The 11,578-nt window shown below is 44.4% G+C and overlaps 1 non-coding gene across 1 annotated transcript; it reads right to left on the minus strand.

Moving 5' to 3' along the window:
* Positions 1 to 9,650: 9,650 nt before the first annotated feature.
* On the minus strand, positions 9,651 to 9,757 carry LOC116745156. Its single transcript, XR_004347297.1, has one exon. It is a non-coding gene; the product is annotated as a U6 spliceosomal RNA (small nuclear RNA).
* Between the last annotated feature and the right edge of the window lie 1,821 nt (positions 9,758 to 11,578).

Raw genomic sequence — 11,578 nt, forward strand, 5'->3', positions numbered from 1 at the left:
CATCTCATGCCAGTGTCAGAGAATGCCGGGGCAAAAAGCCTGAGGTTGATGGTGGGGCTGAGGCCATCAGCTGTCAGTGTAAACCTGCAGGCTCGTTGCTGCAGGAATAGGTGGAATTGAAGCTACTCGAGAGGATGCGAGGCAAGTAAAAGAGGTGATGGATACACCGTGCCTGGGCTCATGGCTTCTCCACTCCACACTTCCTGCCACTGCTAATGCCCAGTTGCGCCCCACAGACCAACCCTAAGTCCTTGATATGTACAGTGAAAGAAATAAGGCAGTGGACTTATTATTATGACAATCCTTGGTTTTATCATAATCTCCTTTGTCAGCTGACCTTAAAGGACAGTGAAATATCATGTTGAAGATTGGATATTGCAGTGGGTGGGAGGTAACCTATGGCTAGGTTGGGGTGTCGTTTTTCATATGTGGTCTGTATTCTGAATGGGTGACCATAGATTTAGGAGCTGAGAAGTGCAAGCGGGGTGGGACTTTTTATGACTGAACTGAATGATTCACTCTCAGCATGTTGCTTCTTGGTTTGGGGTTCTGTGGTTTGTTGAACCTTAGAAAGTACCCAAGGAAGGAATGATCTCACTGGGGAAATAGTCATCCTTCTACTAAATTGGAAGTTATGGAGGTTCCCTGGCCACTTTGGGCTCCTGGAGCCACGAGGTAAACAAAGGAAAAGAGCTTGGCTTGTGTGGTTGACCTTGACCATTGAGGAGAAACTGTGTTTGGGCTACACAGTAGGGAACAGAGAGGAATATGGATGGAACTCCGGTGATTCCTCTGTTCTTGTCATATTACCATGTACTCCTGTATAGGCTTTTGCAAGAGACTGTTAGACCCTTATAGGAACAGGGCCACCAAGGACTGAGATGTTCCGAGAATAAAGTGTTGGGTCACCTCATTAGAGAAGATCTCTGATAAGGTGTGGTACTGGCAAAATACGGGGAAGTATGTATGCGTAGTGGATGGGGGACCTCATATAAGTTAGCTCTGGGTTTGTGTCCACTTACAGAAGAGAGAACTGTATCCTTTATCTCTGTTTTCTTGCTTGTTGGGGGAAGGGGCTCTGGGATTGAGTCGGGTGAAGCTAGGAATGAAGGCTTCATTTTCTTCCTTCATCTCCTTCTGATTAAAACTTTGATTGGGGCTCTGCCTTCAACAAGCTCTGCTCCCCAAACTGGGGTTTACATATGCCTAGGGCTACGTGGCCATATGCTGGAAGACAAAAAACCATCTGCTGTGTATTCATTCTACTTGAAGAGGTAGGAAAATATTTTAAAAACAAAGCCAAAATTATATTACGAAGCAGAATGCAAACTGCACGTGATCTTTTTTGAAAGGAGAAATGATGAGTTTCAAATAAATTTTATGTTTATAAAAGGCTGCTTTGGACTTCAGCTCTCCCTTGTTTCCTGCAGCCTCTCTTTTGGAGTACGTACTTTCACGGACAAGGTCGCACAGTATTGATGTGTGGCGCTAACACATTCCCTGTCTTCCGAGAAGTGGTCCTTGCCTCCTTCTACAAACTTCTGTCCTACCCCTTGCCACCACATTTCCCAGCCTTGGTCACACCCAACACCCAACTGTTCCTGTTCTCCAAGTGTGCACTGACTTTCACACCGCTATGCTTTTTGCCCTCTCTCGTAAGATTTTTTTCTTTCTGAGCCATCTTCAGAATCCAGCTTTGTGCCCTGTTCACTAAAGCTTTGTCTCCTACCACCCCTCCCCCAAAGTCAAGATACTAGTTAAGGGAATCATTTTTTCAAGTACCTCGTTTATAGTACTTAACACCCGATCTGTCCCGGTTTCCAGATGATTGCTTGTGACTGTTGGTCTGCCTATTATTGTTTATGTGACTGTTTCCCTCATGAGGCTGCTAGAGATGAAGATAAATCCAAGCCCGTGACTATTTCCCTAGTACCAAAAAAAAAAAAAAACCTCAAGTACGTCTTAAGATATTTTTGCTGAATAGCTGAACAAATTGATAAGGGAATGACCCTCGGGACCCTGGACTGCTCTCTCTGCTGACTGGTGCTGGTGGTCGGGTTTCTGGTACCACAAACAGCTGCCCCATTTAAATTATTTACTCTTTCATTTTCTCTAAGCCCCAAAGACCTCGAGGCACAATAACCTCTTCGCCTGCATGAGTTTTGCAAGTCATCAATTTCTGACCATGGCCCATTTCCTTTGTCAAGGGGAGAAAGTGATTCCCTGCAGTCTTCTGAATTTACAGAGAAAAGCTGTCCAGATGTGTCTGGCCTACCTCTCTCTGCTCCCTCTCCCTCACAGCTCCCCCATTTTTCCCTCCAAATGAAATTCATTCCTGGCCGAGGGGAGAGAGGAAGGATTAAGTGGTCCACATGCAGCTTCTTTCAAGCTTTGGGGGAGGGCAGATGGTTCCTGTCAGTGTTTTCTTTCCACGCAGATTTTGTTCCTTAAAGCAAAATGCAGGCTGTGTAACCCAGGCTGGTTTTGCATCAGCCCCTGGCAGTGTGGAGGGCCCCCTACCCCAGGCTGGGTCAGTGTAGGGCAGGAAGAGACCTGCCTGTTGCTGGCTTCAGAGTTAAGAAGTGTTCTGGGGTCCAGGATGGAAGTGTGCCCTACTCCCAGCTGGGCTGAGTTCATGTTTCTTACAGGGAATCATGTTTGGAAGTAACTCTTGGAGATCAGTGAGTTCGTACAGAGCCAGGCAGGGAATTCTAGAAGAGTTAGGACTTAAGTTTTGATTTGAAAAATGGAAGTGGTTTGTTTAGAAGGAGAGGACAAAGATGGGCCTTCTGAGCAAACAACATAGTGTGAATGTGAAATTTACCAACAATTTGGTAAATTTCAATCCAACAACTATTCCTTGAGTACCTAGTGTTAAAAATGATTAAAGAAGGCAATGCAGGTGATAACAAACTTCATGAAGCAGACAGTTTCCATTCATAGAACTGCAGAGCTGGGCAGCAGGCAGGAAGATTTTATAGGGCTAAGAATAAAGAACAAGGAAGAGAAAAACAGAAAATATCTCATTGGCTGGGGCCACACTGTCAACCTTGTTTGTGGTGAGAAGGAACAAGGAAATAAGTATAGAGCCCAGAGCTGGCTTGGCATTTGGGGACTGGCTGACCGGATGTACTGCGGTTTCTTGGCAAGCGGAGCATTTACAGAGGCACGAAAGTTATCTATGTTTTGGTTTGCTGACGTGGCACCCTGGGCAGGAGTGGCTCCATCTTGGGCCTAGGAAGTTATTTCTCCACCAGTATGTGTCAGACACGTGTGTTTATGGATCTGTCCCCCATCAGGCAGTAAGTCACTAGCAGACAGGGACTGTCTGCTTTGCAGCTACGTAATAAGGATTCAAAGAGCTTGGCAGATTAATGATGGATCATTTCCTCTACACCAGGCCCAGTGCTGGATGGCAGGGATCAGAGTTGAATATGGTTTCTGAAGTCAAGCTCACAGCCTAGCAGCTACAATGATGTAGATGTGTGTCTACAAAGTTCAGGAAAGCACAGAGAAGAGAGTGATCGATTCTGTCCAGTGGAGTCAAGGACATCTTAGGAGAATATGAGCCTGAACTGAATTTTGAAGGAAAATAGGATTTCTTTGGCTGGATGGGGAAGGGGGTTTTAGGCTGAGGAATAGCAAAGACTCAGATGTAAAATAGTATGTGCATATGGCGGGGAACAGTAAGTAGCTTGTATTTTCAGAGTGTTCATTCAACAATTATTGCTTAAACACCTACTTTGTGGCAGGAACTGGTTACAGGAGTAACCAAGGCAGACCCATTTCTTTCTTGCTGTATTAGTTTACGAGGGCTGCCATAACAAGGTACCATAGACTGGATGGCTTGAAAACAAAAATTATTTCTTGGGGTTCTGGAGGCTAGAAGTTTGGGATGGAAGTGTTGGCAGGATTGGTTTCTTCTGCGGCCTCTCTCCTTGGCTAGTGATGGCCATTTTCTCACTGTCTTCCTATGGTCTTCTCTCTGTATGTGTCTCTGCCCTAATCTCCCCCTCTTATATGGATACCAGTCATATTGCATTAGGGCCCACCGTAATGATCTTGTTTTAACTTAATTGCCTCTTTCAGAATCCTATCTCCAAATACAGTCACATTCAGAAGTACTGGCGGTTAGAACTTCAGCATATGAATTTGGGGGCACACAGTTTAGCTCATAACACTCTCAGGGGGTTTACATTCTAATGTGTGTTGGGTTTGAGGGGCAAAAAATGACTATACCAATAAACAAACTTTAGATAATTTTAGGTAATGATAAGTATTGTGAAGAAAGTAAAAACAAGATAACAGCATAGAAATTGACCATTCATCATTATATATCTGTATATTATAGCAAATATGTAAATATTTGTTTTTTTCAGCAATGTTGTTGGAAGACCTTTTCTGAGCCAGGATTTGGGTTTGTTGCGGGGGATCAAAAGTTCCCTCAGACATGATCCTTGCCCTTAAGCAGTTCACAGTGTAGTAGCAGAAACCTATGTGCACACAAGAAAACATAGGAGGAGACCGCATAGTGGGAGCTTAGTGGTTCATCACTAACGCTCGAGCTGTTTCAGCTGGGCGAGAAGGGGTGGTGGTGGTGGGATACTCACTGGCATCATGTGGGAATGTTAGGGCCTTTAGGCTCCACCCAATGGGGAAAATCCATTTCCATCTTGGGTCCCAGGGATAAATTTCTTTTGTCACCAAAGGGAGTAGAATAAAACACTCTCTGATGATGGCAACCCAGGCTCAAGGTGGGGTGTCCTGACTCTTCTCTGCACCCGAGGCCAGGTAGACATAGAAGGCCAGGTCAGGGAGGACTGGCCAAGTACCAGCTGGGTTAATTCATCATTAGCAGTAGGCATTTACTCTGGGCACCACGGTGGATAAAGGCTTGTGTTTACAGTGAACCTTGAACAAGCTCTGAAGCAGAGACTGAAAACACAGATCCCCTAGGAAGTGGCTGTGTCAGCCCAGATCACTAGACAAGAGCGGTAAGGGGAACTTAAGTTCTCCTAAGGAGAATTGCAGAAAGCAGGTGGTACAAGGGGAGGAGGGCATGGGGGTCAAACTGAGCCTGGGGAGGAAGCTCACTGATTCCCTAAGGAGGAGGAGCAAAGCCTCCATCAGTTGTTCAGGCTGGTAACGCACCAAGTTTAATGTGCCTCAGAATCTCTTGGAGATGATGGAGCCGCACTCGGCAGCATTCAGTAGGGGGTGTCTGCGTGGGACCCGGGAACCATCATTTTGAACAAGCTGCCCACCCCCCCATGTTTAGGATGTAGGTAGGTGGATTGCTGACCACACTATGGGGAATTCTGAATTATTAAATACAAAAAGGACTTAAATTAACTGTATGATAGATTGTATATAGTGTTCTATGAGTAGTTTAGTCATTCTCACTTTAGTCTTTTAGGGCACAAAAGTCCCTAGTTAAAGCAGCTGTGCAAATTTTGTGATATATAAATATGTGCCCATACCAGGTAGACCTTGCCTGACAATCTCAGTTACTATTCTCCTGCCTGGAGTGGGCAAAATCAGATTTAAGTTCCCGTTCAGACTGCTGACTTGTGGGGTGCCCGAGGAGCAGACCAGGGGTGACATGACCATGTTGCTAAAGTTCCCAAAACAACTGGAAGAGAGAGGGAGGAGACAGTGTATGTTGTTTCAATATGATTGCTCATAACATTTATTGAGTGCATGCTATGTGCCAGACACTTGAATTCCCCCAGAAGCAGACACTCCTGAAATGAAGACTTGTAAGGCAAGCAGTTTAATTGGGTAATGATCCTAAGAAACACCCACAGGGAAGTGAACAGGAAAGGGAAGGAAACCAGTAAGGAGTTACTGTGGACAGCTGAAGCCGTCTCACTGGGGTCCTCTGGGGTAGGGGGACCAACTAACCCACTTTACCTGGGGTCAAGAGGTTTGCTGAGGTGAGGGGCTTTCAGTGCAAAATCCAGGGAAGTCCCAGGTAAATCCAGATGCATTGGTCACCCAATCTGGGAGTCAGCGTATCCCACATGCCTAAGTTATCCGGACTGAGAGTGAGGAAACTGAACTATTTTTTATCCGCCAACTTACCATCTGATTGGTCAGGGATGATGCAGTTTCTAGATTCCCAACCTAGAAAGGCAGTTTTTCCTTTACAGCTCCTGAGAAGTCCCGAGAGCTGAGTAAACCAGCCTGCTGACTGGTGCAGACACAAGAGTGGTTCTCACATTGCATCACTGCCCACCTTTGCTTGCCTTGCTTTGCTTTTTCTTCACTCTCGCTGTCTGGGCTTCACTTCCCCAGTAAAGCAACAACACTGTACATAATCCTTGCCTCAGGCTCTGCTTTCTAGAGAAGTTGGTCTAATTTGGCTGAATTATGGGAGACCTGAGTTCAAGTCTCAGTTACTTGGCTGACTTGCTCCGTCACTTTGGATAGTTAATTTTTCTCTTCTGGACCTCAGTTTTCCTACCTCCAAATGAGGAGTTGGAACTATATGATCTCTGAGGTCCTTCCCAGTCCTCATGTTCTCTGATCTTATAAGGTTCCCCTAAAAGAGCCTTGTGAGTTCCCTGCTAAGCACTAAGCTGCAAACTCATTTCAACTCAGTCATATTTTTTCCCCATCACTGTTAATGCATCTTGGTTTCCTGGGCAATTTTTATTTAAAAGAAAAAAGGAGAGCAGGGAGAGCAAGTTTGGAAACTCATAGCCCCTATGCCCCAAGGAGATTTTCCTAAAACAAGCTCTCTCTCTCTCTCTTTTTTTTTTTTTTTTTTTTGGTGGGGGCAGGGGGAGACTTAACTTTGCAAGGAAATTCAGTCATTCTAAAATGGTCTTTGAAACCAAAGACTATGGAAAAGTTGAAGGAAAAGCACAAAGTGATTGGGGATAAATAGTTCCATATGAGTTACTGGATATAATATTCCTCCTTGTACTACTCAGTGCTGGGTGAAAGCAGACACTGCATGCTTGGTGTGTGCTAACAGATGTGTATTTAGGTTTAATGGGATTTTAGAAGGGTCAAGAATTCCCCCAAAGAGTACTTGCGCCACTCTGCTCCCTGAGGGTCACGAGAAGCCACTCAAAATCTCACCTCCTTTTTGTTGCCAGGCCTTAAAGGTTTTATTCACTTCTTTCTATGGTAAGCAATTTGGAAAAGTCAGAGGGTGGACAATAATAATGATAATAATAAGTAATAATATTAAGAATAATATAATCAATACTGTTTATCGAATGTGTTGTGCATTAACTCATTTGGGTTTCACAAAGTGAGAAGTTCAGTAACTTGTCCAAAGTCACATAGTGGTGGAGGGAAAAGTGAACTTGGATCTGTTAGGCCCCAAAGTCTGTGCTGTGGTCACCTGTGAAATGTGAAGTGGGGCTGTGAATTGGGCAGTGGATTGGACCAGAGCCTTTTAGGTAGCTTCCAATTTGATGTTTGCTTCTTTGGGTAGTAGAGAATTAAACAGCTATTACGGGCCAGGCCTTGTGGTTGCAAAGAGGAATCAAATATATCTCTGGACTTCTGGGAGCTGACACTCTAATAAGGAAGATAAGGTTTGTCACAGATGGGTCATTTATATTTTAGACACAGATAATTACCATCCAGCAGACAGGGGTGAATGAAAGGCCAGGGACAATTACAAGGAATACTGAGAGGCAGCATGCTGCATTGGCAAGAATCTTGGCTCTGGGGTTAGATCATGGTTAGAAATCTGGTTCTACTATTTCCTAGCTGTGTGACCTCTAGCAAGTTACTTAACCTCTCTGGGCCTCAGGCTTAAGAAAGTTATATTGTTTGAACAGGACTTTGAAGTTTGTACAAGATTTGAGCATATGGAAATATAAAGGAAAGAAACACATTAAAATTAATAGAGTTGTAAGATTATGAGTGATTTCTTTAAACATTTTTTTCTATGTAGGGGGACAAAAAACACACACAAAAACAACGGCAAGTATTTATGAATTCTAGGGTTGGCAGGCAGAATTGATTTTATTTTTGGAGGGAAGTTTCTTTATTGTTTAGGAGGAACATTGAAATAGACTTTTGATTTTGGAGCAGCATGGCCAGAAGCTAGTCTGGAAGGAGAGCTTGAAGCAAAGGGAGTGGGTGGTAAATTGTTCTGCGTTATCAGCTAGAAGGTGCCGTTTTCCTGGGTACAGGGCACATCATGATGGTGCCTGTAGTAGAGAGTGACTATTGTTTGAGAAATCAAACAATTTCCTTTCCTATTGGGCACAAGTTGTCCTGTGTTTCCCAGCCTTTTTTGCAATGAGACACGGCCACATGTTCCATCTAATGGAATAAGGGTGGAAGTTTCACATGCCACTTGCAGGACTGGCCACAAAAATCTTCCTCACATGATTCCTTCTCTTGCCCTGTCTGCAGACTGGATGTTGATGCCCAGGGCAAACTGGCAACCACACAGAGAAGACAGCAGATCCTCTGAGCCTGAGTCCCTGAATGACTCTGTGGTGCATAGCTCCATGGGCTCCTGCCCTCTCCCTGACTGGACTTTGTAAGGGTAGATGGAAGTATCCTTTTAAGCCTGTGGAATGTCAGAGTTTTGCTCTAAAAGTAGATAGTGTTATCTCAATTAGTATAATAACATATTTTGGGCATCTCCAGCAGTGCCCAGAGGGAGAGGATTGGGGCTCTGGAACCCAGAGAAGAGGAGGTGAGAGGGAGTTCTCTATTATGAAGTTAGCCCAGATGCAGCAAAATGATGCTCTGCTTTGGCTGAGGATGGAGGTCCATTATGTTGGCTAAGGATGTTGGTCTTTGGGATCAGCGTCAACTGGGATTCATTTTTCCATTTTACTTTCCTGTTTTGTAGTGCCCTTGTAGACCCCTCAGGACTTGAGTAGAGTTGGTCAAACACTAAGTTCTAGTGTCACCTGTGCTTTTGGGAATTAAGAGAAGATCAATGTCTAGGTGTGGGAAGACCAGGGAAGATGCAATGTCAGCTTGGGAAAGCTCGAAAGGGGAAGAATTGAATGGTAGAGAAGTTTGGAGCAGAGGTCTGGAGAGAGAGGTGGCTACCAAGAGAGGAAAAGCTATCCTGGATCCTCAGAGGTACCTGGTGGTGATGTGGGTGGAGTTTGCTTTTGCCCCTACAATTACTCAAGTTGAGGTTTTGACTGTGTTATGGCTGCTTAGATTCTGAAGGGGGTCTTTAGATATCTCTTTACTGGGGAACTCTGGGATACTTGAGCTGCTTGTATTTTTAAAGTTTTCTTCAATGATTATTATTTTTTATAAAGGGGTAAAAAACATGCTGAAAGAACATAAAAGAAAGCAATGAAAATGAAAGGATCTAGCGTCCAGCATTAGGTCTAACAGTATGTGCTCAGTCAGTGGTGGCCTCCTCTATTCTAATGTTCATTATCAATTTATTATTTTTTATTTTTTTGAAGTATAGTTGATTTACAATATTGTATTAGTTTCTGGTGTGCAACAAAATGATTCAGTCTTTTTCATCTTCTTTTCCATTATGGTCTTTCACAGGATATTGAATATACTTCCCTGTGCTATACAGTAGGACCTTGTTGTTTATCCATTCTATATATAATAGTTTGCATCTGCTAATCCCAAACTCCCAATTCATTCCTCTCCCACCCCCCTCCCTCTTGGCAACCACAAGTCTCTTCTCTAAAAATATGGAACATTTCATGAATTTGTGCGTTATCCTTGTGCAGGGGCCGTTCTAATCTTCTCTGTATCGTTCCAATTTTAGTACATGTGCTGCCGAAGCGGGCACCATCATCAGTTAAATCATAACTTCTTGGAAGGAGGAACCTGGCACTATTTTACTTGATTATTGTTGTCCATTGATCATCAGATACATTCTGATTTTAGAAACATTGACATGTGAAAAAGTGTGCCTCTGGGACTTAAGAAAGTAACCCAGGATAGTGATCTGCTTCCTGGTGTTATAGCCACTAATTCTCCTGAGGTGGAGAAGGTTTCTCCAATGGTTGCTCTGAAATAGTTAATGTAATAAAAATCCAACTGTTTAGATCAAATCACTGTCTTTGCTCTTGTGTTTAGAGTAAACACCAGTTTATTTATCACCAGTGCTTGAGTCGTGATTTATCAGCAGAGCTTGTATGGGTTCCTGGAAGTGGTATGACTCTGGTCTTGTTCACATACTCCGGTTCCTTACTTCCCCCCAAGAGGCAGGATCTGGGCTGGCATGGCAGATTTCCCTGAAAAACAAAGGGGCCCAGATAATGTCTTGTTCTGCTGTCACATGATGTGAACTGGACACCAGCAACCTGGCCTGAACTTAGCTGAAATGGTGGAGGGTGGAACTCAAAACCAGCAGAGGCAGCATCTCATGAGGACCTACTGTGTGCCGTGGTGTGAGGTGCTTACTTTTGTGGTCTTATTTAATCCTTGCAACAACTCTATGGGATGGTACCATGAGTATCCCATGTTGCACAGTTAGGAAAGCCAACATTCAGAGAGGTTAAGTCACTTGTACGCAAGGTGACGTGGTTAGGGACAAACCTTGGTTATTCTAATTCCAGAGCCAATGCCCTTGACCACTTGTCCATGAAAGACATTGGAAATAGCTGGATATGTGCTGCCCAGAGATAAGAAAAGTCTCAGAGGGGATGTAATTGCTGTCTTCAAATCTCTGGGAGGCAGAGCGATGAACTAAAAAGATTACAGGGCCGGAGAGACTGGAAGCATCCCTAGAGGCACGCAGCTAATAAATGGTAGAGCCAGAATTGTAACCAGGGCTGTTTTAAGATTTATTTCTGCATCCATAAAAAGGAAAAGAACAACTACTTCAGCGAGTTGCTGGAGGATTAAATGAAGCAACATTTGGAAACTATATAGGCCTGACACTTAGTAAGTGCTCAGTAAATGTTTAATTCCCACCTCACCCATTTCCTTTTTCCCAAAAGAGTTGATGTGTGGAAGAAGAATTTTGTTATGTGGTCCCCACAGTCTAAAAAGTAGAGGTTTCAGAGAGTCAGGGTGAATTTTCAATTCAATTCAACAAGTGTTTATTAGACACCTACTAAATGTCAGACCTTGAACTGGGCATGCAGATGACTGGGGATTCAGAGACAAGACGTGGGCCCTGCCCTCAAGGAGTTTCCAGCCTACATTGGAGGCTAAGATGAGCTAGGCCTCAATGAGCATTGCAGAGTATTTCTTATTCTGTGAGAGGACCACAGTGGGGCAAGCAGCATGGGGAGGTAGTTTCCTGGGTTCTGGAGGTACATATGCAGTGGCTGGATAACCAGTTGGCCGTCAGGGAGCTCCTGCCACCAAAGGCTCCAGCCGACATACATCACTGACTGATCATGCTGTGCTCTTCTGCTGGGCCTAGACAGGTCCCCAGAAGCCTTTTCGATAATCTCTTTTAAGCAGCTTGAGGCAGGGGGCATGGGCCTGAGAGGCAACTTGAGTGTCAATCCTGCTCTAGAATAGGTGCCCAGTGGAGGCTGGTGTATGAAGACCCCACTGAGGGCACTAGTTGCTGGGGAGATGGAAACGTGAATAGCAAGTGCTCTGAGCGTGGATGCCCCTCCAACTAGAGACAAAAAGGACTTGCTCCCTCGCT

This window comes from Phocoena sinus, chromosome 1 (genome assembly GCF_008692025.1).
Source record: "Phocoena sinus isolate mPhoSin1 chromosome 1, mPhoSin1.pri, whole genome shotgun sequence".
NCBI lineage: Eukaryota > Metazoa > Chordata > Mammalia > Artiodactyla > Phocoenidae > Phocoena > Phocoena sinus.